The sequence below is a fragment of the Hyaena hyaena genome, unplaced genomic scaffold (genome assembly GCF_003009895.1).
Source record: "Hyaena hyaena isolate Hyena2069 unplaced genomic scaffold, ASM300989v1 scaffold_30, whole genome shotgun sequence".
NCBI lineage: Eukaryota > Metazoa > Chordata > Mammalia > Carnivora > Hyaenidae > Hyaena > Hyaena hyaena.
In genome coordinates, this window is record NW_024080662.1 from 4,432,051 (window position 1) to 4,455,936 (window position 23,886).

The following is a 23,886-nucleotide window of genomic DNA, read 5'->3' on the forward strand; positions in this document are numbered from 1 at the left end:
CCAAGCAAAGGTATATGCTCCTATAGCACCAGATAACCTCCAGACCAGCTCCCCAAGCAAGGGAACTCCTAGGAATCCCTTCTGCCCATTTCCAAGTCTTTAACGTTTCCTGACAGTTCAAACTCTACTTTGTTATTCAAAGCATGGCCTCCAGACTAGCAGCAGCCTCACCTGAGAACTTGCTAGAAATGTCAACTCTCAGGTGGCACCCAAATCCGCTGCATCAAAATCTGCATTTTGACAAGATCCCCTAGGGGATTTGGGGGCATATGGAAGTTTGAGACTCACTGCCTTAGAATGTGAGCGTTAGAAAGGATCTTGAGAACTCTCTAGAACAGCCCACTCATTTTACAGATGAATCCACTGAGACCCTGCAGAACTGATGGTCTAGCTCAAGGTCATAAGCAAGTTAGTGGAAGGTTTGCTATTCACCACTGGATCTCTAGCCTGCTAGAATAGTGCCCTTCCCAAATTGCAGAACGGAAGGTCATTAGGAGTTTGGACAGCTTCCAGTCCAAAGATTAGGACACTGAGGCCCAGGGATTGGATAAAGCTTGCCTGCCTAAAGCCACACAGCCAGTTGACGACAGAGCCAGGATTCCAATCCAAATCTCCTGATCTCTCTACCCCTGATACTAGAGGCTTAATTTAAACTGATGCAATGGAAGCATTGACGCTCACATTAACATGCCACACTTAAAGCAGTTTAGCCTTCAGATATGTCATGTTGCATCCATGTATAACCAGAATGTCCTTTCCCTAATTTACCCCAAATGCTAAATTCTAAGTAGCCTCCACCCTTATGTTGGTTCAAAAATCTCTCTTTCCTCTTATGAATTAAAGTTAACATTGACATTTCTAGGAGATTATTTCAAATAGAATTTTTCTAAAAGTCATTTGCTTTACTGGAAAGTTGCTATTTTTACATCAAAGAAGACAGTAGCATGAAAGTAAATCCCTTTCGCTCTTAAAGAGCTTGCTGCAAAGATACATTATTAAATGAAAGAGACAAGTTGCTGGGCTGTGTAGAAAGTTACCCCACTTTTTATTTTTTAAAAAGGAAAGGAAACAAAAGAAACACATTTGTTAGTATAAGCATGGAAAGAAATCTAGAAAACTATGTCCCAAACCATTTCCTGTGACGATCTCTAGGGACAGGGTGGTTCTATGGGCCTTCCTTCTTATAACAGATTTCTGTGTTCCTTTTGCTTTCCTGATTTGCTTGTGTGGGAGGCTGAATAATGAATGACTCCCAAAGATATCTAGGTCCTAATCCCTGGAAGCCAGGAATGTCACCTTCTATGGCAAAAGAGACTTTGCAGATGTGATTAAATTAAGAGTCTTGAGATGAAAAGATTATCGTGGATTATCCTGCGGAGCTCTAAATACCATCGCAAGGATGCTTATAAGAGAGAGGCAGAGGGAAGTTTGAGGCAGAAGAGGCAAGGTGAGCGCTGAGACATGATGTCACCCCTGCTGGTGGAGAAGATGGAGAATCCTGAGTCGAGGAATAGAAGAAGCATAGTTCTGGAAGATGAAAAAAACAAGAATATAGAATCTCCCATATGATTCAGCAACGCTGTTTCTGGATAGATACCCCCAAAGACTTGAAAGCAGGGTCTTAAAGAGATACTTGCACAGCCGTGGTCACAGAGGCATTATTCACAGTAGCCAAAAGGTGGAAGCAACTGAAGTGTTCATTGGACGATGAACGGACGGAATAAAATATGATATATACATGCAGGGAATATTATTCATCCCGGGAAAGGAAGCAGATTCTGACACCTGCCACAGTATGGATGAACTTTGAAGACCTTACGCTAAATGAAGCACACCACTTGAGGACCATAGGAAACAAATCACAAAAGGTCAAGTATTATATGATTCCTCTTATATGAGGTACCTCGAGGAGTAAATTCATAGAGACAGAAGTACTGGCTACCAGCTACTGAGGGTAGGGAAATGGAGAGTTTCTATTTAATGGGTACAAAGTTTCAGTTTGGGAAGATGAAAAAGTCCCAGACGGCTGTACGGTGGTAAGTAGTTATATAACAACATAAATTAACCGAATGCCACTGAGCCATACACTTAAAAATGCTTCCAATGGTACGTTTTATGAATATTTTATCAGAATCAAAAAAAAGAAAGAAAAAAAAAACAGATCCTCTCCCAGAACCTCCAGAGGGAGTGCTTCCCTGATGACAACTTGATTTCGACCCAGCGAAACCGATGTTCAAGCCACAAGTTTGTGGTGATCGGTTACAGCAGCCAGAGGGAGCTTCATGGTTCAGCTTCTAAGACGTCGTACACAGAAAAAAATCAAGAAGATTTTTTAAGTAAAGAGATTAATGCCCATCACCATTATTTGATTTCAATCAGTGCAGCCTCACTTCTGTACCCTCCGTTCATTTCCTTGCCTCCCCCACCTTGCTCTGCATTCTCTGTCTAATATAAAAGCTTGCGTGTCAGGAATTTCCAGGAAAGGCAGTCTCCGTTTCTTTGACCATTTCTTCCCCTTGGTGTAAAAACAAGACCATTCTTCTATCTTACCTCACGAGGTAAGGCAAATTTACTAGAAATGATCTAGAAGTGCAGGAATCATAGATAATTCCAACTTGACATTTATGTCAATGCTTTTGTGACCTTTCCAAAAATAAATCACTGGGGCAGCCATGTAAATTCTTCCCTGTGCTGTCACGTGTCGGACATTGATTCAGGTCTTCTGGGAATGGCTTTCAGTCGTCCATTATGGAGATGAAAGCAAACCCCAAGATTCTTGCTGCTATATGGATTGCTTTTCATTAAAAAAATGCCCCGGCCCTGATAATTAAGTCACATAAGGTGTAGCTAGGCTTCTCGGTGGCACCTGGTCCTTCCTCTTTGTTGATCATGGCTCCTGGACGTCCCTCAAGGAAACCATCCCTTGCCCCAATTCTGAGCCATTTAGTCTTATGGACTGGTCCCCTCATCCCTCAGGTCCGAGGTCTGGCTTAATCCAATCTGTTCATTCTGTTCCCTGACCATGGAGACAGTTCAGACAGGCACTTGACCTAAGCCAGAGCTCTCAGAGGGAAACACAGAAGCCTTCTGCTGGGAACACTAGAGCCGGATTCTCTTTCTTACTGTGTGGGAATAAAAACCTTAGGAGCTGCCTCAACCATTCCAGAACCACATTAGGAGAGAGAGCCTGCTAAGACTGGAGGCAGGAGAGGTACTGGGTCCTGGTGCCACAGAAGGATCTGTGAGGTCAAGCCCTGCCTGAGGCTCGATCGATCAACTTTCAAAGTCCCGTGCACAGGAGTCTGGGAGGCCCCTCAGTTGTTCCGGCCAGTTCAGCTGGAGTTTTCTGTTTATCCATAGAGGAAGTATCCTGCTATACTCACCTCCCCCACTAACAAGGACATGGCCCTTCTCCCTCCGTCCACATGGAATTGGTCTCCAGGTTTTGTTACCTTTGCTCTGAGATAGATTTCCCCAGCCCTCCACTCTTGCCTGGCACCCTACCAACCCCCCAGTGGAGGCTCCCCTCCCCTTTCTCCTCGACCGTTGCAATAGTCTCTTTACCGTGTTCTATTCGTCTATCTGCCACTATGAACAGCACACAGTGGGTATTCAGTATATGTCTTTTAAATACCTTCTTTTTTTCATTTTTAAAAAAATGTTTACTTACTTATTTTGAAAGACAGACAGACAGACAGAGGGTGAGCATGCAAGCAGAAGGAGCAGAGAGAGAGGAAGAGAGTGAATCCCAAGCAGGCTCCATGCTGTCGGTGCAGAGCCCAACATGGGGCTCAATCGCACACATCGTGAGATCATGACCTGAGCCCAAATCAAGAGTCAGACATTCAACCGACTGAGCCACCCAGGTGCCCCTTAAATGCAATCTTTTAAAATTGCTAAGTACAGGGGCACCTGGGTGGCTCAGCCAGTTGAGTGTCCGACTTCAGCTCAGGTCATAAGCTCACAGTTTGTGAACTGGAGCCCTACATCAGGCTCTGTGCTGACAGTGTGGAGCCTGCTTGGGATTCTCTCTGCCCTTCCCTGCTCAAGCTCTCTTTCTCTCTCAAAATTAAGTAAACATTTAAAAAAATAATAAAATTAGCAAGTACGGTCCATTCTCATTATTCACAGATTCCATATTTGTGAATCTATCTCCTCTTGAAAATGCATGTGTAACCCCAAAATCATACTCGTGGTGCTTTTGTGTTATTCACAGACAGACTCAGAGGTGTGAAAATTTTGGGTGTCCCCCCAATCCCATGCACATTCCCAGCTGAGGCTGAACATGGTGACAATCTACCTCCTTGTTTCAGCTCTTGTCCTAATAACAGCGTCCTTCTCCCAAGATGTTACGTGCCGTGGTTTTACATTTTTGTGCTCTTCACTGAGTTCACTGTCTGAAGAATCGTGCTGAAGTGCTGGCCAGTGTTCCCCAGCACAATGAAGCTGGGGTGTGGCTCAGGGGCAAAGTATGTGTGTTAGGCAACTTTCGTTCAGGCGTGAGTTCCAGGGCTGTGGGCGGTGAGTTCAATGTTAATGAATCAACAATATATCTCAAACAAGGTGTCTTTAAGCGGAAACCCACATACAAGAAACCAATCAGCTGACAAACACTCTGGGACCAGAGGCTTTCAGGAACATAACCCTGTATTTTCCTTAGGAGCAATGCTTCAGTCTTGGCTCATAGGGTGCTCGGGCGACCTTATAGAACAAAATCACCGTGAACGACGGAAATCCACTGTAGATGGGGAGCAAAGGGCAGTGACTCAGCCTTTGTGACATTGCAGTGAGTCGTCGAGAGCACATGCTGGGGCAGAGACATCCTGGCTTGGAAGTTCAGCTCTACTTCGCTTTCAAGATGAATGATTGTGGGCAAGTTACTCAGCCTCCCTGAACCTCAGCTGTTCAGCCTGTAAAATGAGGACTATTGTGCCCACCTATCAGGTTGCTGGGAGGATTAAACATATTTAAATGAAATTATTACATAAAGTGCTTTGCCAAGTTCCAGACAGAGTATACAGTCAACAGATGGGATTTGATATTTTTATTGAATGTAAAAAGTTGGTCTATACACACTGCTAAGTGGTTGGCAAGTGCCAACATTGTACAGGAAAGAAACGGCCCTCTTGTCTATGATGGGCCCCCTTCAGGCAGCCGGAAATGGCCTGGAATGTGCCTCGGTGATATTGCCACCAGAGAGCAACCTCCTTGGGACCAGAACTGAATCTTTAAAAAAATATATATATTTTTAATGTTGGGGTTTTTTTTTTGTTTGTTTGTTTGTTTGTTTTGAGAGAGAAACAGAGGATGAGTGGAGGAGAAGCAGAGAGAGGGGAGACACAGAATCTGAAGCAGGCTCCAGGCTCCAAGCTGTCAGCACAGAGCCCAACACGGGGCTCAAATTCATGAACCGTGAGATCAGGACCCGAGCCTAAGTCAGGAGCTTAACCGACTGAGCCACCCAGGCGCCCCAGGACCGGAACTGAATCTTGCACCCACCCTCAGGGACACCTTGCCAAATGAGTAAGCTCAGGAGGGAGGCAGATTCTGGGGTCAAATCGTAGTTTAGTCACTTACTGGCTGTGCGATCTTGGACAGAACACCTACCCTTGCTTTTCTCACCTCGAACAATAATGGCATCGGCTTTGCCAAGATGGTGTCACTATTAAGTACAACAACCCATGTAAAATGCCTCCTTTGGTGCCCAGCACATGGGGGTTTGGGTAAATGTTTTGGTTTCCTGTCCCTGCAGAGGCCAGTTGGCTTCCTTGATTATATCTCAGCTCATTCACTGACCCCTCACACCCTGCTCCTTGGCTATAATTTCCCACTTTTCCTTGTTATATTCAGAGCTGAGCCTCATCCCCCAGCCCCCTTGCAAAACTCCATTGCAATAGTCCCTACATCTATCACAAAAGTCCCCATCACCATTTTAACAAGTGTCATGGATAATTCTTCAACAGTTCTTGCTGAGCTGAATGAAAGTCAAATGTAGCATTGATGGGCCAAAGAACTCACAATAAAAGCCAGTGCCAGAGAAGTCAGGAACTAGGAAAATAAGAGTAGACATCTTTCTGAAAGTTGCCCCAAAGCAATCTTGACCTTGAAGGGTCCTGGAATAAAATCAACATTTTTCTAAGTGCTTGATATTAAAAAGCACCCATTTTGGTCATCCCTTCCAGGGTACAAAGTCTGCTGAAAGTGACCCCTTTTGTTGACTTTTTAAGTTTGAGGTTCCCCCCCATCAGAAAAGTGCCTTATAATAGTGCTTGTGCGTTTATGAGAAAATCCATTCAGAGTGACTCACACCACAATTATACTTGGACAACAGAAGCAGACCTTGGGGATTAAGCTTTTAATCTGTTCATTACAGGGGAGAAAAAGATTCCTTTCCATTGCTACAAATCTTCTTAGGCCTTGTGATTGCTTCTAGAAAAAGATAATCCTATTTGAAGAACTACTGAATGTATAAAACAGTACAGATGGTCCCCAACATACGATGGTTCTGCTTACAACTTTTTGACTTGACAAATGTTGAGAAAGTGATATGCACTCAGTAGAAACTGTACTTTGAATTTTGAATTTTGACATTTTCCCGGGCTAGTGCTATGCAGTCTGGTCCTCTCACAGGATGCTGGACAGAAGCAGGGACCACAGCTCCCAGTCAGCCCCGAGATCATGAGGGTGAACAGCCGATACGCTTAAAACCATTCTGCACCCATGCAACCTTTCTGTTTTTTCACTTTCAAGCCAGTATTCAATAAATTACATGAGATACTTAGCACTATATCATCAGATAGACTTGGTGTTGGATGACTTTGCCCAACTGTAGGCTAATGCAAGTGTTCTGAGCATGTTTAAATTTGGCCAGCCTTAGCTGTGATGTTCAGTAGGTTAGGTGTACTAAATGTATTTTTGACTTGGGGCACCTGGGTGGCTCAGTCAGTTAAGCATCCGATTTCAGCTCAGGTCATGATCTCACAGTTCGTGGGTTTGAGCCCCGCGTCGGGCTCTGTACTGACAGCCAGCTCAGAGCCTGGGGCCTGTTTCAGATTCTGTGTCTCCCTCTCTCTCTGACCTGCCCCTGCTCACTCTGTCTCTCTCTCTCTCTCAGAAATAAATAAAACATTTAAAAATTTTTAATATTTTTAAAAATAAATAAATGCATTTTTTGACTTCCAATATTCTCAATATGTGATGGGTTGGTTTACTGAGACATAACCCCATAGTAAGTCAAGGAAGATCTGTATTGAGTTTAATTTGACTTGAATATGCTCAGAAGTTGTTATTGCTGGTCTAAGAGTGGGCTACTGGGGACATGAATTTATTTGCAAACACGTGAAATGTATATTGCCCATCTTTTGGTGGTTTCTGCAATTTTAATAAATAAATGTTAATAAGATCCTATAGTACTTACACCTCTGGCATTAATTTGGCATTTAGTCGTACCATCTTTTGGTATCTCTCGCATTCCTGTGCAGTTAAGTAGCCCTTGAATTTCTGTGCATATGTCTTTTCCTCCCAAGTAGAAAATAAATGAACTAAGCCAACAATCGTACTCCTCTGATTGTTGATCAGCAGTATCGTTTTATATACAGACACAAGTTGTGTTAGGTCCTTCATCTGAAGTGATTGCCCAGTGGCTGATGACAAACATACCCCAAATAGAGAGGGCGGTGCCCAACAGATCTATACTTTTCCTACCAGTCACCTTTCAGACCAATCAGAGTATGTGTCTGAGAAGCACCTGGAGTCCCTTCTTTCTAGTACCCTCTCTTCTCCCTCCGCATTCCATGTAGTCTTTTTTACCCTTAGTGACCCTCCACCCACCCACAGAATTCCTAAATCTACATGACAAACCACCCTTTCTCTCCCTAATATTGGCTGCCTTTTGTGGCATAATTTCATGTTGTTCTGCTGAATGACCTCTCTCCTACCAGGCTGGAAGATAACAAGAATAAAGGGAGATGAGGGACTGAAAATCCCATTTGGCAAGACAATAACAACAAAATCACTACCACCATAAGCATCAGCATCATCATTATCATCACCATCATCATCATCCATCAACATCAGCATCACCATCATCATCATCATCGTGATCATCATCATCATTGCCATCACCATCACCCATCACCATTACCATCAGCATCAACATCACCATCAGCATCATTATCATCCATCAGCATCACCATCAGCACCAGCATCAGCATCAGCATCATTGTTCAGCAGCAGCAGCATCCATCATGATCAGCATTGCCATCACCATCACCATCATCACCATCCACATTCATCACCATCACTAGCAGAATCGGCACTGGCATCACCAGCACCAGCAGCAGCAGCAGCAACATCTGAATTCTCTACCTGGAGCCCAGGGTGAAAGGAGGGCAGGGAGAAAGAAAGAAAGAAAAAGAAGCTCAGCTGTGTTCAAGTGCTTGGCCAGAGGAAGAGAAGGAAGAGGGAAAAAGAGAAAGAAAAGGAGAAGAAGCAGAAGAAGACCAGAAGGGGAAAGAGGAGAAGACTGAGAAGAAGGATGAGAAGGAGAATGTGGAAGAGGAAGAGCGAGTGGCCTTGGGATGGGGCAGCCAATGAGATATTACCCCCAGCCCTCAGCCCAGGGTAGGGAAATGCCATTCTCTTGTGCACAAAGGGTTGAAAAGACAGGATTACCACCAAGATGAAGTTTATCAGTCAATTGGACTGTTCTGTAGCTTTTTAAATCTGGATCGTCCTGGCCCCCAAAAGAGGAGGAAGATGCTAAGAGCTCTCACTTACAGGATCCTTGTTATAAGCCTGGTGCTGCATCAACCTGGATGGCCAAAAGCAAACCATTTTACCTCTCTAATCTCCAGCCTTTTCATCTATAAAAGGGAACAGGTGTGGTACCTATCTCACAGATTTGTTGCAAGGATTAAACAAGAGAATGCATGCAAACAGTTGGCACAGCGCCTGGCACAATGTAATGGCAACCCTTAGTATTGTACGTGAGGCTGCCGCTCCCAGGAGCTCAAGGCAGGGCAGGCAAGGCAACCTGGCCAGTGTGTAGATCCAGTAAAGGCGTAGGCTGCTTAGTGCTGATAAATTGCAAAGAAGTATGTATTCAGTTCTGTTCTCCTGGTTCAGTCCCCACATCATCCAGAAGGTATGAGACAGGGTTAGTTGAACCTCTGCTCGTCAAACATATATGTGCATATGATTCACCCAGGGATCAGAAAGTTTGGGGTGAGCCTGAGATTCTGTGTTTCTAGCAGGCTCCCAGGAGATGCTGATGCTGGCAGCCCATGGCCCACCCTATGAGTAGCAAGAACTAACTGATAGCCCTGGCGTAACACAGTCGGTTATAACATCAGAGTGATACAGAAGTAAAAACAAGAAACATGGCCGCTGATGTGCTTCCTAATACTTGCTTATTCTGTTAAATTTGGGAGCAAAATCCACCTGAATGAGTGGGAAGCTTGGATAATAATACCTTAAGAAGAAGAAAGGAAGGGAGAGAGGAAAGAAAAAAGTGAAATGAAGTGAAAACAGATGACTTCTAAGGCCATACAGTAGAAAACAAGCTAATAGAATTTTGCCAAATAGAAATTGGTCTGATTGGACTTACCTCTAAATATATTTAAATTGCATGAAATTAGCCAACTGTTCATCAAATGGAGGCTGCCAAAGTGCTTGGGAAAGATTTTTTAAAGAATGTTAACATCTCTCCACCTGAGTCTTGCTTACACATTAAATTTGCTTAGAAGATCTGAAGGCAAAGACAAATCCCTATCAAAATAACCAAGTTTCCTTCTGAATCAAACTAACCACGTATGAACAATTCAATTTGACCCATCAAACAATGTCTGAACAGCTTGTACATACCAAGTACCATCTTCTGTCCTGCAGATAAAGAGAAAAATGACACAGAGAGCCTGGGTGGCTCAGTCAGTTAAGCATCTGACTTCAGCTCAGGTCATGATCTCATGGTTCGTGAGTTCGAGCCCTGCATCAGGCTCTGTGCTAACTGCTCAGAGCCTGGAGCCTGCTTCAGATTCTGTGTCTCCTTCTCTGCCCTTTCCATGCTCTCTCTCTCTCTCAAAAATAAATATTAAAAAAATGTTTTTAAAGACACTAAATGCACCTTCTCAAGAGCTCAGGGTTAATGGTGGAGACACACAATTGAAACTCCCTTCCCCTTAATGTATAACAGCGGTAACAATGGGGACTACGGGGCACCTGGCTGGCTCAGTCAGTGGAATATACAACTCTTGACCTTGGGGTTATGAGTTCAAGCCCCATGCCGGGTATAGAGATTAATTAAAAACAGAATCTTAAGGGGTGCCTGGGTGGCTTAGTCGGTTAAGCATCCGACTTTCGCTTAGGTCATGATCTCGCGGTTCGTGGGTTCGAGCCCCGCGTCGGGCTCTGTGCTGACTGCCAGCTTGGAGCCTGGAGCCTGTTTCAGAGTCTGTGGCTCCCTCTCTCTCTGACTCTCCCTGCTCACGCTGTCTCTCTCTCTCTCCTGGAAGAAAAAAAAAAAAACATTAAAAAAATAGAATCTTAAAAAAAAAAGAATAGGGAGTGTAGGAACACACAAAGGATGGACACATCCCTGAGCCTGGAGAGGAAGGAGAGTACAGGGGATATAGATAGATCAGGGAAGACATCCTAGAGGAAGATTTTGAATACTATCCTGCTTGTGTGATTGAAGAATAATCTTCTGGATGTTCATTCTTCACATCCCCAAAATTACATCTAGGAAGATGGGTAGATGCAGGGCAAGAAAAGAGTCTCTGAAGTCCTCTGGCCTCCATGGTCAGGAACAGCTAGTTGCCTCGGAAGTCTTCAGTTCCTTGGCTCTTTTGCCAAATCCTACCTCCCATGGCCAGTAGGGGGCAGAGCCAATGGCCCTGAGTGGAAAAGAAGTCTCCTGGAATTGCACTGAAGTTACACTAATGTATTCATTAGCATCTCATTAGCATCCTTTGGCAGCAGTAAATAATTCATTAGTTCTGCTCTAGAATATCTAATGGAGTGGCCCAAACTCCCTTGCAGAAGGGGCAAGCCTAAGGAGTTTGGGGAGGGCTGACCTGGGGCGGCAGCTCTCACACTGGAAAGTCTTCCCTCGTGGGCCCACAGTGCTGCTCTGATGGAAGAGGACAGAGCAATGCATCACTTTCCTTTCACCCGAGGAGAAGAAGACCCCCTTTTTCTCCCATAAATGAGACCCTCTGAAAGAAGGGGACACTGACCAGGGTGACCGACTTTCAAAACAGAATAAAGATTTGCTGTCAGGAAGCTCACAATAGGCCGAGATCGACCTCTCCCAAGCTACAGATGTGCTCTACAGAGAAAGATCCACGCCAAATTACAAGAAGTTCTATGATGCAGAGACTTTACAGCATCATTTGGCAAAGGGTTTTTCCAAACCTTATTGACCATGGAACCGTTTTTCTTAATTGCTGAGGACTTATTAACACTCATCAAATCCTAGTGTTCCATGGAGCTGAATTGCAGTTTGAGTCGAAAAGCTGTCTGTTGGCAGAAGTCCTTCCTGCTCAGGGGAGGTCAGTTTTTATTCTATAAAGGCCTTCAACTGACTGGACAAGGCCCACCCACATCACAGAGGAGAATCTGCTTTAGTGAAAGTCCATTGATCTAATTGTTGATCTCATCCATAAAGCACGTTCACAGAAACACCCAGAATAATACTTGACCAAACACCTGGGCACCATGACCCAACCAAGTTGACACATAATATTAACCATCACAGTGCCCAACCTGGTGTCATGTCATTCCATGTGGTGTCAGCTATGGAGCGCACCCGGGGCTGGAGGAACCAAACCTTCCTAGACGGCTCATTCACACAGCTGGCCAGTTAGTGCTGGCTGTGGGCTGGGAACTTGGCTGGGCTGTTGGAGTGGAGATGGGGGGCCAGGTTTCTCTCTCTATGGGCTTCTCCACGAGGCTGCTTGGGCTTCCTCCAGCAAGGTGACTGACTTTGAAAGCAGGTATTCTAGGATATATTAAACTCCACCCTCAAATTATCATTTCTCCCCAATGCAAATTACGTTCACCCCCGAAAGTCACATCCCTTTACCACACCTGGCTCAAGGACCAGGGTCTCATCAGCCAAATAAGGCTTGGGTGTGGACGAGACTTGTCAGGTACAGTTCAAAGACACAAAACATCTTATCCACTGGGAAGTGGGGTGGATGTCCCCTCCCTGGGAATCTGGGGCTGGGGGCTCCATTGACTTTGTTGATAAACAGAAGATAGCAAAGTAATGCCATGGTGGCTGCTAGGCCTGGGCCTTAAAGAGACCAGTGCTTTCCACTTCCTGTCTCTTGACACACTTGCTCTGGGCCCTGAGCCATTGTGAAGTCCAACACCCTGAGACCACAGTGCTTAGAGCAGCCACATGTAGCTAGATGGTCCGGCCAGTAGTGACTACTAAGCCTGGCCTTCCAGTCACCGCCAACAAGGCTCCACACATGTGAATGGTGCCATCTTGGGCCCTCCGGACCAGCCCAGATACCAGAAGTGTGGCACAGAGTAACCCTTGTTACTCCCCGAGTTGTAACGCCCCGAGGAATAGGCCTGCCCAGATTTCTGACCCACAAAATCACATATTAAAATAATTGTTGTTTTAAGCCACAGTAATAGATATGAGCAACAGACAGCATTTTGACATCATTTTTAGTTCAGAAGTTTATAAACTCTTGGCTTTGCGTTTAGTCACAGGAACCCCTTTTCCAATAAAGTTTCACATAGAATCCTAATATGTAAAGAGGTATGAGGGCGCTGCTTTAAGGAAGGATGGGGGTCCTGAACTCCCCATAATTTAAACTCCCTTGGGGCACCTGGGTGGCTCAGTCGGTTAAGCGTCTGACTTCAGCTCAAGTCACAATCTCGCTGTTTGTGAGTTCAAGCCCCGGGTTGGGCTCTGTCCTGACAGCTCAGAGCCTGGAGCCTGCTTTGGATTCTGTGTCTCCCTCTCTCTCTGCCCCTCCCCCACTTGTACTCTGTCTATCTCTCTCTCTCTTTCAAAAATAAATAAAACATTAAAAATATAAATAAATAAAAATAAACTTCCTCAAACCTCTTACTCTTGCCTCCTGGCTAAAGCACCTCTGGAAACACATACAGACCTCAGAACACAATCGAAGGGTGCAAGTCTAGTCCTCCTCTTTGTTCTATAATTAAGACTATATTTGAGGGCCAAGGGCTAAATGGCCCTTTGCTTTATATAAGCATTTCTCAAAATGTGGTCCCCAGATCACCAGCATCCACGCCATCTGGAAATGTATGAGAAATGCAGATTCTCCAGCCATATCCCAGATCTACCAAATCAGAAACTCCCGGCGGGGGGCGGGGGGCAGCGCCCTGTGTTTTAACAAGCCCTGCCGGGGACCCCCGCACAAGCTACCGTTGGAGAACCACTGCTCTGTATCACAGAGTGAGCTAATTACCAAGCAAATACTTTGACTTGCTCAGATCTGGGTTTGAATTCCTGAACACTCCTTAGCTTTGGGACTTTAGGCAAGTTACTGACCGTCTCAGCCTCAGTTTCCCTCTCTGGAAAGAGAAGAGAGTAGTAACTACTGGTGACTCCCTCTGATGGTGCCAGACTTCTTGGGTGCTGGAAACAAAGAGAAGGCTCTAAGGTCCACGTTGATGTGGTAACCGAGTCCAACTGGAACAGGGAATGGCGGCCATTTCCTGAGTTGGGGTTCTAGGGTTTTCTTCTAAGTATCCTTGACTACTCCTGAGAGCAGGGGAGGCAATGAGGATACACAACCACTGAGATTTAATTTACACTGACCAGCTTCACCAGAATTTCTGAGAAGCCTCAGGTGTCTCCAGCACACAGGCTCAAGTCCCTGTCTGTAGCCAGCCTCAGCGCCCTCTGCCTCTCCGGCTCTCCTCCCCGGACCTGCCCGCATGATGAAGCAAGCCAGATCCCACTTGGTTCTGCCTCTAATGACTTCATCTGCCTATTTTTTCCTTCTTTTCGCAATAATGTCAATACCAGAAGGAGGAGGTTGTCAGGGCAACCCAGAGTGGAGGTGGGAAGTCCATCCTTGACCTAAACCTTAAGTCTGTTTGGTTAAACACCCACTGAGTTCCCGGCTGCCCGGTTTCCTGGTAGCAAGAATGTAAAATTTCAACGTTTTCTGTTTTCCTCCTTGTCTCCCCCTGTAATAATCTCTTTCTCTCCCCCACCTGTCTCTCCCCCCCACCCCTGCAGAGTCGGCCTGACCTACGTACATTCTCCTGAATTTACTGGCTTTACCTCCTTCTGTTTCTATGAACCAATATTGATAGTTTTTTTTTATTCCTGACTTAATAGATCGAGACCCTCCGATACCATGTCTGATCAGTATTGCTCAGCCCCACCCGGGGGCAGGAATTAGGTGAGGCAGAACACCAGGCAAGCCTGGGAGTGGGCGGCAGACACAGAAGTCAGGGCTGGTGGTGTTACTGTTTTATTAATTCCTGTCTTCCTGGCCTGTATTTTCTTCATCACAAAACTATGTTGGCCTCAGAGTTGCCATAATTGTGTTAGGATATCATTTAAAATGATAAGGAAAAAGTCTGGAGAGAGAAAAAAAAATAGAATACAGACAGAGATTATGTCTAAGGGATGAGATGATGATTTTTATATTTTTCTGTACTTCCTGAACTTTTTTTTTACAATGAGCATATATTACTATTTTTAACTTTCTTTTTGAAATAATTATAGATTTATAGGAAGCTGCAAAAATAGCACAGAAAGGTCCCATATGCCCTCCACCCAGGCATGTATTACTTTTATAATGAAATTTGCCCCTCCTCTGCTCATGCTCTCTCCCCTCCCTCCTCTCTTTTTCTTTCTTTTTCTCTCAAAATAAATAAATGGACTTTAAAAAACAAAGAGTTCCTGGAGCACCTGCGTGGCTCAGTCAGTTAAGCGTACAACTTCAGCTCAGGTCATGATCTCACAGTTCGTGAGTTCAAGCCCCGTGTCGGGCTCTGTACTGACAGCTCGGAGCCTGGAGCCTGCTTCGGATTCTGTCTCCCTCTCTCTGCCCCTCCCCCACTTGTGTTCTGTCTCTCTCTCAAAAATAAATAACATAAAAAAATTTTTTTTAAACAAAGAGTTCCCAATGGCCAAATCTGAGATAATCTGAGCAACAAATAATCATAGTAATGGATTATAACCCATAGGAAAAAAGAAACCATCCACAAGTCCATACTGATTTAAGTAAATATTTGAATAAATAAATAAGAAAGGACAGTTCTTTTTTTTTTTAAAGAAAATGTTTTATTTATTTCTAGGAGAGAGAGAGAGACAGCGTGAGCAGGAGAGGGTCAGAGAGAGAGGGAGTCACAGACTGAAACAGGCTCCAGGCTCTGAGCTGGCAGTCAGCACAGAGCCCGACGCGGGGCTCGAACCCACGAACCGCGAGATCATGACCTAAGTGAAAGTCGGACTCAGAAAGGGGAAAACAGCCAGGGAAGTGGCCTTGGCCCATATCACCGCTTCAGTCACATGCAAACATACCGAAGTTCTGCAGCGCACAGGTAGATGTTTAACAAGCCACCCTGGAAGGGCAGGGACTGATGTGTAAGCATTCTCCCATTTCCATGGTGTAAATGTTCTCTTACCCGGGCTGATTTCCAGAGGCCAGTGGGTTAATAGCTGTTTATGAAATTCCCGAGTATTTAACAAGGCACTCTTGGAAACCGGTATGAGCCAGGTCCAACACTCCACTGTACGAGCCAGTTCCGCAGCACTGATTTGGCACCTTGGGTATCCAGCAACACACAAGATATTAAGCAAGCGACTCCCACGAGATGGACTATTATTAATATCTGTATACAAATGACAACACTTAGGCTCCATACAGATAAATAATTTTCTCGGGGCTACAGAGCGGGAACGAAAGCAAGCAGGGGGTCAAATTTGAGCCTCTAGACCCACAGTGGTCAGTATGGTAACCACGAGCCACACTTGACTATTGAACACTAGATGCATGGCTGGCCCCAGCTGAGACGCTGCTGAAAGCATAAAACATACACCAGGTTTCCGAAGACTTTGTTAGAAGAAAAAAGAATGTAAAGGATATGATTTATATATTTTTTCTAATTTTTGTTAATGTTTATTTATATTTTGAGAGATAGAGCATGAGCAGGGGAGGGGCAGAGAGAGAGAGGGAGACACAGAATCTGAAGCAGGCTCCAGGCTCCAAGCTGTCAGCACAGAGCCCGACACGAGGCTCAAACCCATGAATCACGAGACCATGACCTGAGCCAAAGTCAGAAGCTTAACCGACTGAGCCACCCAGGCGCCCCCCATTTACACATTTTTACATTGACCATATGTTGAAGTGATAATATTTGGGATGGGTTGAGTTAAATAAAATATATTCTTGAAATTAATTTCATTCTTTTCTGAAGTGGCCAGGAGGAAACTGTAAGTTAGATGTCTAGCTCACATTATATTTCTAGGAGCATTGACTCTAGACTCTTGATCTAGTGCTCCCTCCCAGAGCACCAGGCATGTCTTATAGTCAGGGATCCACAAATCCCTGCAGAGTCTTGTGTTCGAGAATGCACGTCCGCATGCCTGTGCGCACACATACACAGCCCCTCTTGTGGACAGGACAGCTCGCACTCTCTGCTCCCTCCCCATGAACACTCACCACTCACTCCTCAGAGCCCTTCAACAGCCATAAAGGTACAGAACCCCCACACCTGTCCACAGCACATCCTCCTGAGGACCTTACCCCTGCCAAATGACCTCGACCCCTGGACAGAAATGCCCCCCCTGGAGCACCTGCTGGGGGAGCCCCACACAGATCACTATTGCTCTGTCTGGCTGGGTGGCGGGCAAGGAGCAGGCAGCACATCTCTTGCCAGCCTCGGCTTCTTTGGGGAGCCCTTCCGAGGGAAGGATATGTACCTTGGTGCTGCAAAATTACTGCCCTTGTGTAACAAGAGGAACAGCTCGGGTGTTCAAGATGAAAGTAGCTTCTTTTTAGACCCAGCTTTTCTCCAGCCTTCTTCCTGAATGTTCCAGCTTGCTATGACAGAGGGGGCCAGATCAGAAGCCCACTGCTGCTGGCTTCTCAGAGAACTTGCACACCTTTGTGCAAGTGCGTGGGGGTGTGAGGGTGGGTGAGGAAAGCAGGAAAATCATCATGTTCTCTGTCGGCCTCCCCTCTGCCTCATTCACAAGCCCGCTAGTTCGGCACCCTGCTGCTGTGCTCTGGCCTCACCACGCTGGTTCCCTAATTTTTAGAAGTCAGGCTGTTTCAAGTTCACAGCCGTTGGGCATCTCTGAAGGGTTTTGTTTTTTCTTCCTTAAGCATAAAAACCCAGACCTCCTGGCCCAGGTGACATTAATCTGACAATTACATGGAGGTAATTATCCAAATGCAGACTTTGGATTCTATAAACAGACACTGTCACAGCCCCCACTGTGGCCCAGCCAGACCGTGTTTACTGAGGCCTCCGCAACCCCTGGCATCCGTCACAACAGCCAGTAAGTGTTTATAAAGACTCATCACAAAACACAGGTAGGCTCCGGAGATACAGCCTTCCTGCTTACAATTGCTTAATTAGATGGAATATTGCCTGCTGGATTCCAATCAGGTGAGCTTCCTTAGACACATCTGACTAGGAGAAGGCCCAGGGCTGGTGGGGGCAGGGCAAGGCTGAAGATTCCAGAAGCTGCGGTATGATAGGATGAGGGCTGCGTTAGAAGTGTCGGCTGTCAGAGGTGCCTGGGGGGCTCAGTTCTCTAAGCGTCTGACTTCAGTTCAGGTCATGATTTCATGGTTGTGGGTTTGAGCCCAGCATCAGGCTCTGTGCTGACAGATTCTGCGTCTCCCTCTCTCTCTCTGCCCCTCCCCTGCTCACGTTCTGTCTCTCAAAAATGAATAGGCGATAAAAAAAAATTTTTTTTAAAGTGACTGCTATCTCCTGAGTCACACTGCCTTGACTTAGTTTGAGACCAGGACACATGGCTGTCCCTCTGGGCCTTTCTTCTTCCCTCAGTAAAATAAGATTTTGGTGGGTTGGCCTCCTACAGGCTCTGTAAGATCAAGACTGGAAGTAGCTGAAAACCCCAATTCAAACCAGTTTGTCACTTGTTATTTCACGTAACAAGAGAAAGAGGGTGCCACTCAAGCAAGATACAATCAGCATTTGAAGTCATCAAGGCCCAGGTTTCTTCTCTGCAGAGCACCATGTGACTAGGCGGCTATTCCAGATGTCACATCCCAATCCCTCTCTGAAGGGAGAGAGACCCCACCTCTCCTACAGCCTCTTTCCCAAAGGCTCCTCCCAGAGACCTCCCCTCTCGCATCTCATCGGAGGAGCTTGGTCACGTGACCAGTCCTGAGCCAATCACTGATAATGGACACCAGCTGCCCGATGGGTTTAGAACCACTGGGATTTAACCACAGTCACCTTCCTGTGACTCGGTAGAGGGAAGATAACACCAAGAAACACTGAGCTTCTGTTTAAGGAGAAGGAGGTGGTGGGTGTCAAGCAGACAACAGGGCCTGCTGTAGACACTATTTACATTTAAATGGAAAACAGGGCAGGTCTGGTCCTGTCCAACCTCTCCTAAATCCCCCATTTCTCTCTCCCTCCTTTTTATCCCTCTATCCTAGCTATAATTGCAGAGAACATAAACCAAGTCTATTCAATTAAGACTGTATTTTTAGGAGTGCTTGGGTGGCTCAGTAGGTTAAGCATCTGACGCTTGATTTCAGCATCAGGTCATGATCTCATGGTTTGTGAGTTCGAGCCCCTTGACCAGCTCTGGGGATTTTCTCTCTCCCTCCCTCTCTTTCTCTGCTTCTCCTACGTCCTCTCTCTTTCTCTCTCTCAAACATAAATAAATATTTTTAAAAAAGACTTTTTTAAAGTGCACGGCTGCACCTTCAACCAACCTTCAAGGTGCAGGCTCACCCCCTACACCTCACCCCCTCCTAACACCACCCTCATCAAGGATTTCCTCCTTCCTTGAACAAATGCACTACCCATTACTATCCACTCCTGGAATCTGCATTTGCCTTCTCCTTCCCCTCCCGGCCAGAGCCCACCTGCAGACTTGGCATCTCCACCCCCAGGAAGGACTGTCCCTGGAAGCAAGAGTTGAAGGAATTCTAGGGATCCAGTATTAAGGTACTCTGGTTGCCACGTCAGCTTTGACCTTGTGTCCCAGTGGGATAACAGGGCTCCTAACTTGTGCCCTGCAACAATAACGACACCCAACAAGTCCAAGCACTGTCTAAGCATTTCGCATGTGTTATACTAAACCAGCATCAGTACTTTTCCGGTCTTACAGAGGCCACTGAGGCACAGAGAAGTTAAGTATTTGACCCCATTCAAAGAAAAGAACGCAGCCTCCACCTCTCATTGAGGAAGTGACAAACTTTTAGAACAGCACATGGAACTAAACTATTGTTGGAACCATTTTTAGAAATACAGTCCACCACACCGTGCTTTTTTTTTTAAATTATTTTCAAGTAATTTTAGAATTGTGTAAGAGTTGCAAAGATAGCACAAAAAATTTTTGCAGGCCCACCATCCAAGTCCTTCTATTGTTAACATCTTACATAACTGGGAGACATTTATTACGGCCCATTTAGTCATTAGGGTCTCCTTAATTTCCAATCCTTGAGGTTTCTCAGTCTTTCCTTACCTTTCATGGTCATGTTACTTTTGAAGAGAACTGGGTCAGATGTACCCTCTCACTTTGATAAACATCCACTCTCACATTGTGCTTCAATGCTGTACAAAATTTAAAAAGTAAATAAAATCCCATGACCCCTGTAAAAAGCAATAAGGAAAAAAAGCTTGTTTAGAATGAAGTCAGGAAGCCAGCAGGAGGGGCTCTCGTCCCCTATTGTTCATCTTCAATTGTGGATCCAACTGGACAAGATGTACCTTGCACCCCTCTCTCTGCCCCTTCCCCATTCTCTCTCTCTCTCTTTCTCTCTCAGAAATGAATAAAACAAAACGAAACACAATAACATGAGACCAACCAACAATGTGAATCAAAAACAATAAGGTATTTCGCCAGGATAAAATATCTTAAACCCAGATGCACGTTGCTTTGGCTTCCGCTGGTGGGGGGTTTTCAGAGTCATGCTCGCACATCACCTGATCTGAGGCCAGCCATCCTACTCCGGAGAAGGCACACCCTGAAACAGCCCACCCTCCCTCAGGGTCTGGGTGCATTTAGACACATCGCGTTTCCGTCTCCAAGCTGCAGGTACTCTCATTCCACTGGTCCCTCTCTGTAAAGAAAGAAACCCTTTTGCTTTCAAATGGGATCCAACAGTTTAAGAAAAAACCCATCTATTGAACTTTGTGTCTTCCTTTGGTCTCTTGGTAAGACAGATTTGGGTTTTGATTCTTTCAAATTGAGAAATCTGCCTTGTTCTGTAAGATCAGAGGTTGAAGGAGTTTCTCTCTTTTTTCCCTTTGTTTCCCTTTTTGAAGCCCCAGGGGCACCGACTGTTGAGGGAGTGGGCCCCGGCTCTCCCAGAAGCACCACGCAAACACAGCCCGCATGTGCTCCCCACCGCTGGGTTCCAGCACCTTCACGGGGTACCACCCCCATCCTCACCCGTGATGGGGTGATGCTGGGCCTGACAGATAAGAGGGGCTCTTCTTAATGGACCCCAAACGCCTGGGTTGTTTAATGGAAGGAGCCAGTAGTGACCCCGCCTCTAAATTGCCCCATGACCTTGAACAGGTTGCTGAGCCTCTCAGATCTGTGTATCAGCTGTAACATGTGAGGTCGTGCCGGATTGGACGTGCTGGTCCACATTCTTCAGACTGATGCTGACACAGCAAGAGACCACTATGCTCCGGGTCCTGTACTCACCAAACATGTGGAAGGAATACAGTTTAAACGTTAAGAATAGAGGGCTGTGGAGAGCCTGGGCGGTTCAGTTGGTTAAGCACCCAACTTTGGCTTAGGTCATGATCTCATGGTTTGTGAGTTTGAGCCCTGGGTTGGTCTCTGTGCTGACAGCTCAGAGCTTGGAGACTGCTTTGGATTCTGTGTCTCCCTCTCTCTGCCTCTTCCCCACTCATGTTCTGTCTTCCTCTCAAAAATAAATAAACATTTAACAAAAAAAAGAAGGGTGCCTGGGTGGCTCAGTCAGCTAAGCCTCTGACTTCAGCTGAGGTCATGATCTCACCGTTGATGGGTTCAAGCTCCTTGTCGGGCTCTGTGCTGACAGCTCAGAACCTGGAGCCTGCTTTGGATTCTATTTCTCCTTCTCTCTCTGTCTCTCCCCTGCTCACACTCTGTCTCTCTCTCTCAAAAATAAATAAACATTTAAAAATATTTTTTAAAAGGATAGAGGGTAAACTCTACTACTCATGAGATGTGTGGCTTTGAGCAAGTCAGATAACCTCTCTGTGCTTCATTTTCCTCACCTGGAAAATAGGAGATAACAATATCACCTATCATGGAGGACTCCTGAGTGGCTCAGTTGGTTACATGTCCAGCTCTTGATTTTGGCTCAGGTCATGATCTCACAGTTCATGGGATCGAGTCCCACATCTGGCCCCGTGGTGACAGTGTGGAGCCTGCCTGGGATCCTCTCTCTTCTTCTCTGCCCCTCCCCCCATTCGCTCATGTTCTCACTCTTTCTCTCAAAATAAATAAATCAACATTAAAAAAATACATATTACCTACCATGGTAGGTAGAATAGTGACCCCAAAGATGTTCACATCCTGACCCCCTAATCCCTAGAATATGTGAATATGTCACATTCTAATACAAAGGGGAAGCAATCAGCTGACTTTGAAATAGAGTATTCTGGATTACCCAGGTGGGCCCAATGTAATCACCAGGTCCCTTAAATGTGGAAGAGGGAGGCACGAAAGTCTATGTCATAGTGAGAAGGACTTGACTGGCATTGGTAGCTTTGAATATGGAAGGGGCCATGAGCCATGAAACAACGGCAGCCTCAGAAGTGGGAAAAGGCAAGAAAACTGATTCTCTGCAAAGCCTTCAGAAAAGAACACAGACTGGCAGACACCCCAATTTTAGCCCAGTGAGACCCATTTTAAACTTCTGACATCTAAAACTTCAAGAAAATGAAAATGTGCATTGCTGTAAGCTATTAAACTTGTGGCGATTTGTTACAGCACCTCTACGAAACTGGCCCACCTAACTCACAGGGTTGCTGTGAGGATTATAAGAGAAGCTGATGGACAGGCAGGAATACAGTGAGGTTGGTTGGTGTGCAGAGGTGGGAGCTGTCCAAGGTGGTGTTGAGCTCTGCGCATTCCCTCTGACCGCCCCTGTCCACCCACCCCTAAACAGAGAGCCCTGTACCTTCAGTGCCTTAATTACGTTGGAACACTTCTTTATAATCACGCACCCGATGACTCCCTTCATCATGCTGAATTCTGAATTGCACTTGAAGTGGCTTGTGCAATGTTAGCCCTCTGATTAGCTTCTTTCCGAGCTCCAAAATGAGGCTAATCAGAGCAGAGGAAAGATCTTACCAAGTGCCCTGGGAGGGAGGTGAGGGCAGGGGATCTCGCTATCATAATTTTCTAATTAAGGCTTTAAGAGCTTTTAAGGAGCCAGCTCATATCACCCTGCAGGCCTGGGGCCCTCCTCCCCAACCCCTCCATAAGCATGAGTTCTCAGACTGGCCTTTCTAGGATCAACTCAGCTGCCTTTAGTTCCCCTGCCACCTTGGCCTCTCCTCCCCTGAGATTATAACCCAGCTGTCAGTCTATCCAGCCAGCCCCTGAGATTCGGATCAGACTCTCCTGCTGCTTAGTCTGTGGAGCCCCAAGTCCCCTCCAAGACCTTGGGGATTTTCAAGCGGGGTCTGGTTTTCCCATGGTCACATCTGCCCAGAGGAAGATTTATAAGGAAGCTAATGAAGTTTACATTCCAGAGCCACTCACCCATGGGAGACCCTAGAAAAATGTTCACGTAGTCATATGCTCAGGTAAATTGTCAAAAGTTTGATATGTTTATATTCTTTTTCTTTAAGGGGATCCCCCCAAACTGTAGGAGCCTCAGGTATTATGAAATTTGGATCTGCCTCTGCACCTAGGCCCCTGGCTCTGTGCCACAGGGCACTCACCCCCGCACAAAGTTCAGCTCTTTGTGTCCACCCCTAAAGATGTCAAGGTGTTACTGAGTGTGGTAGCTTTCTCTCAAGTAAGTATGTGTGAGCATATGCTGGCGATGTGAAGAAAGGGTTTATAACTTAAAACTGGCCTGGGCTTTTCTAAGGTTGGAGTGAGCACACCCAAGGGCCTGGGGTATAACACAGTAATGAGGGTGCAGGGGGGAACCTGAAAGCAGAGGTGACTGGGAGAGAGGGGATTGGCTGAGAGCCTTGATTTAACAAAACAACAACAACAACAACAACAAGGTGTGTTGGTTGAGATGGTGGTCTGAGGTCCATTTGTCTCCTGACCCTTTGGAAATCCCCAGGACTTCTGTCCAACTGAATAACACCCACAAGGGACCATTCCCTCCTTTATGCCCATCTGGACCCTCACAGTTGCTCATTAGGGTTCCCCTAATACTTCACCACATGTTTTTGTTTCTGTATCTGTCTCTGCCCCCACAATCCTCTGCCTATTGATGTCAGGACAATATGTTAATTTTTTTTCTGCTCCTCCTCATTTCGCATGGGCCCTGGAACAATAAACATTTCCTGAAAAAAATCCTTACTTAAGAAAGTGACAATATTAGCAGTTATTCCATAGAGTGATTTTATAGATTGAATGAGATAATCATCGAGAGATCTTAGCACAGTTTGGCACAGATGAAATACTCAAGAAGTGTCTCTTGTTAACATATATTTTTCTAAGTTTATTTATTTATTTTTGAGAGAGACAACATATGC

The 23,886-nt window shown here is 45.7% G+C and overlaps 1 protein-coding gene across 2 annotated transcripts in view; it reads right to left on the reverse strand.

The window, feature by feature from the left end:
* The window catches only part of LARS2 (leucyl-tRNA synthetase 2, mitochondrial), a 235,356-nt gene that overhangs the window by 150,235 nt on the left and 61,235 nt on the right, over positions 1-23,886 (reverse strand). The window contains exon 1 of one of the 2 annotated variants that reach the window (XM_039228051.1): positions 19,685-19,791. The exons of the other annotated variant lie outside the window; for it this stretch is intronic. The gene's annotated coding sequence lies outside the window, so the exon portion shown is untranslated. Of the gene's footprint in view, positions 1-19,684; positions 19,792-23,886 lie in introns of those variants that run through there. 2 annotated transcript variants of the gene reach the window in all.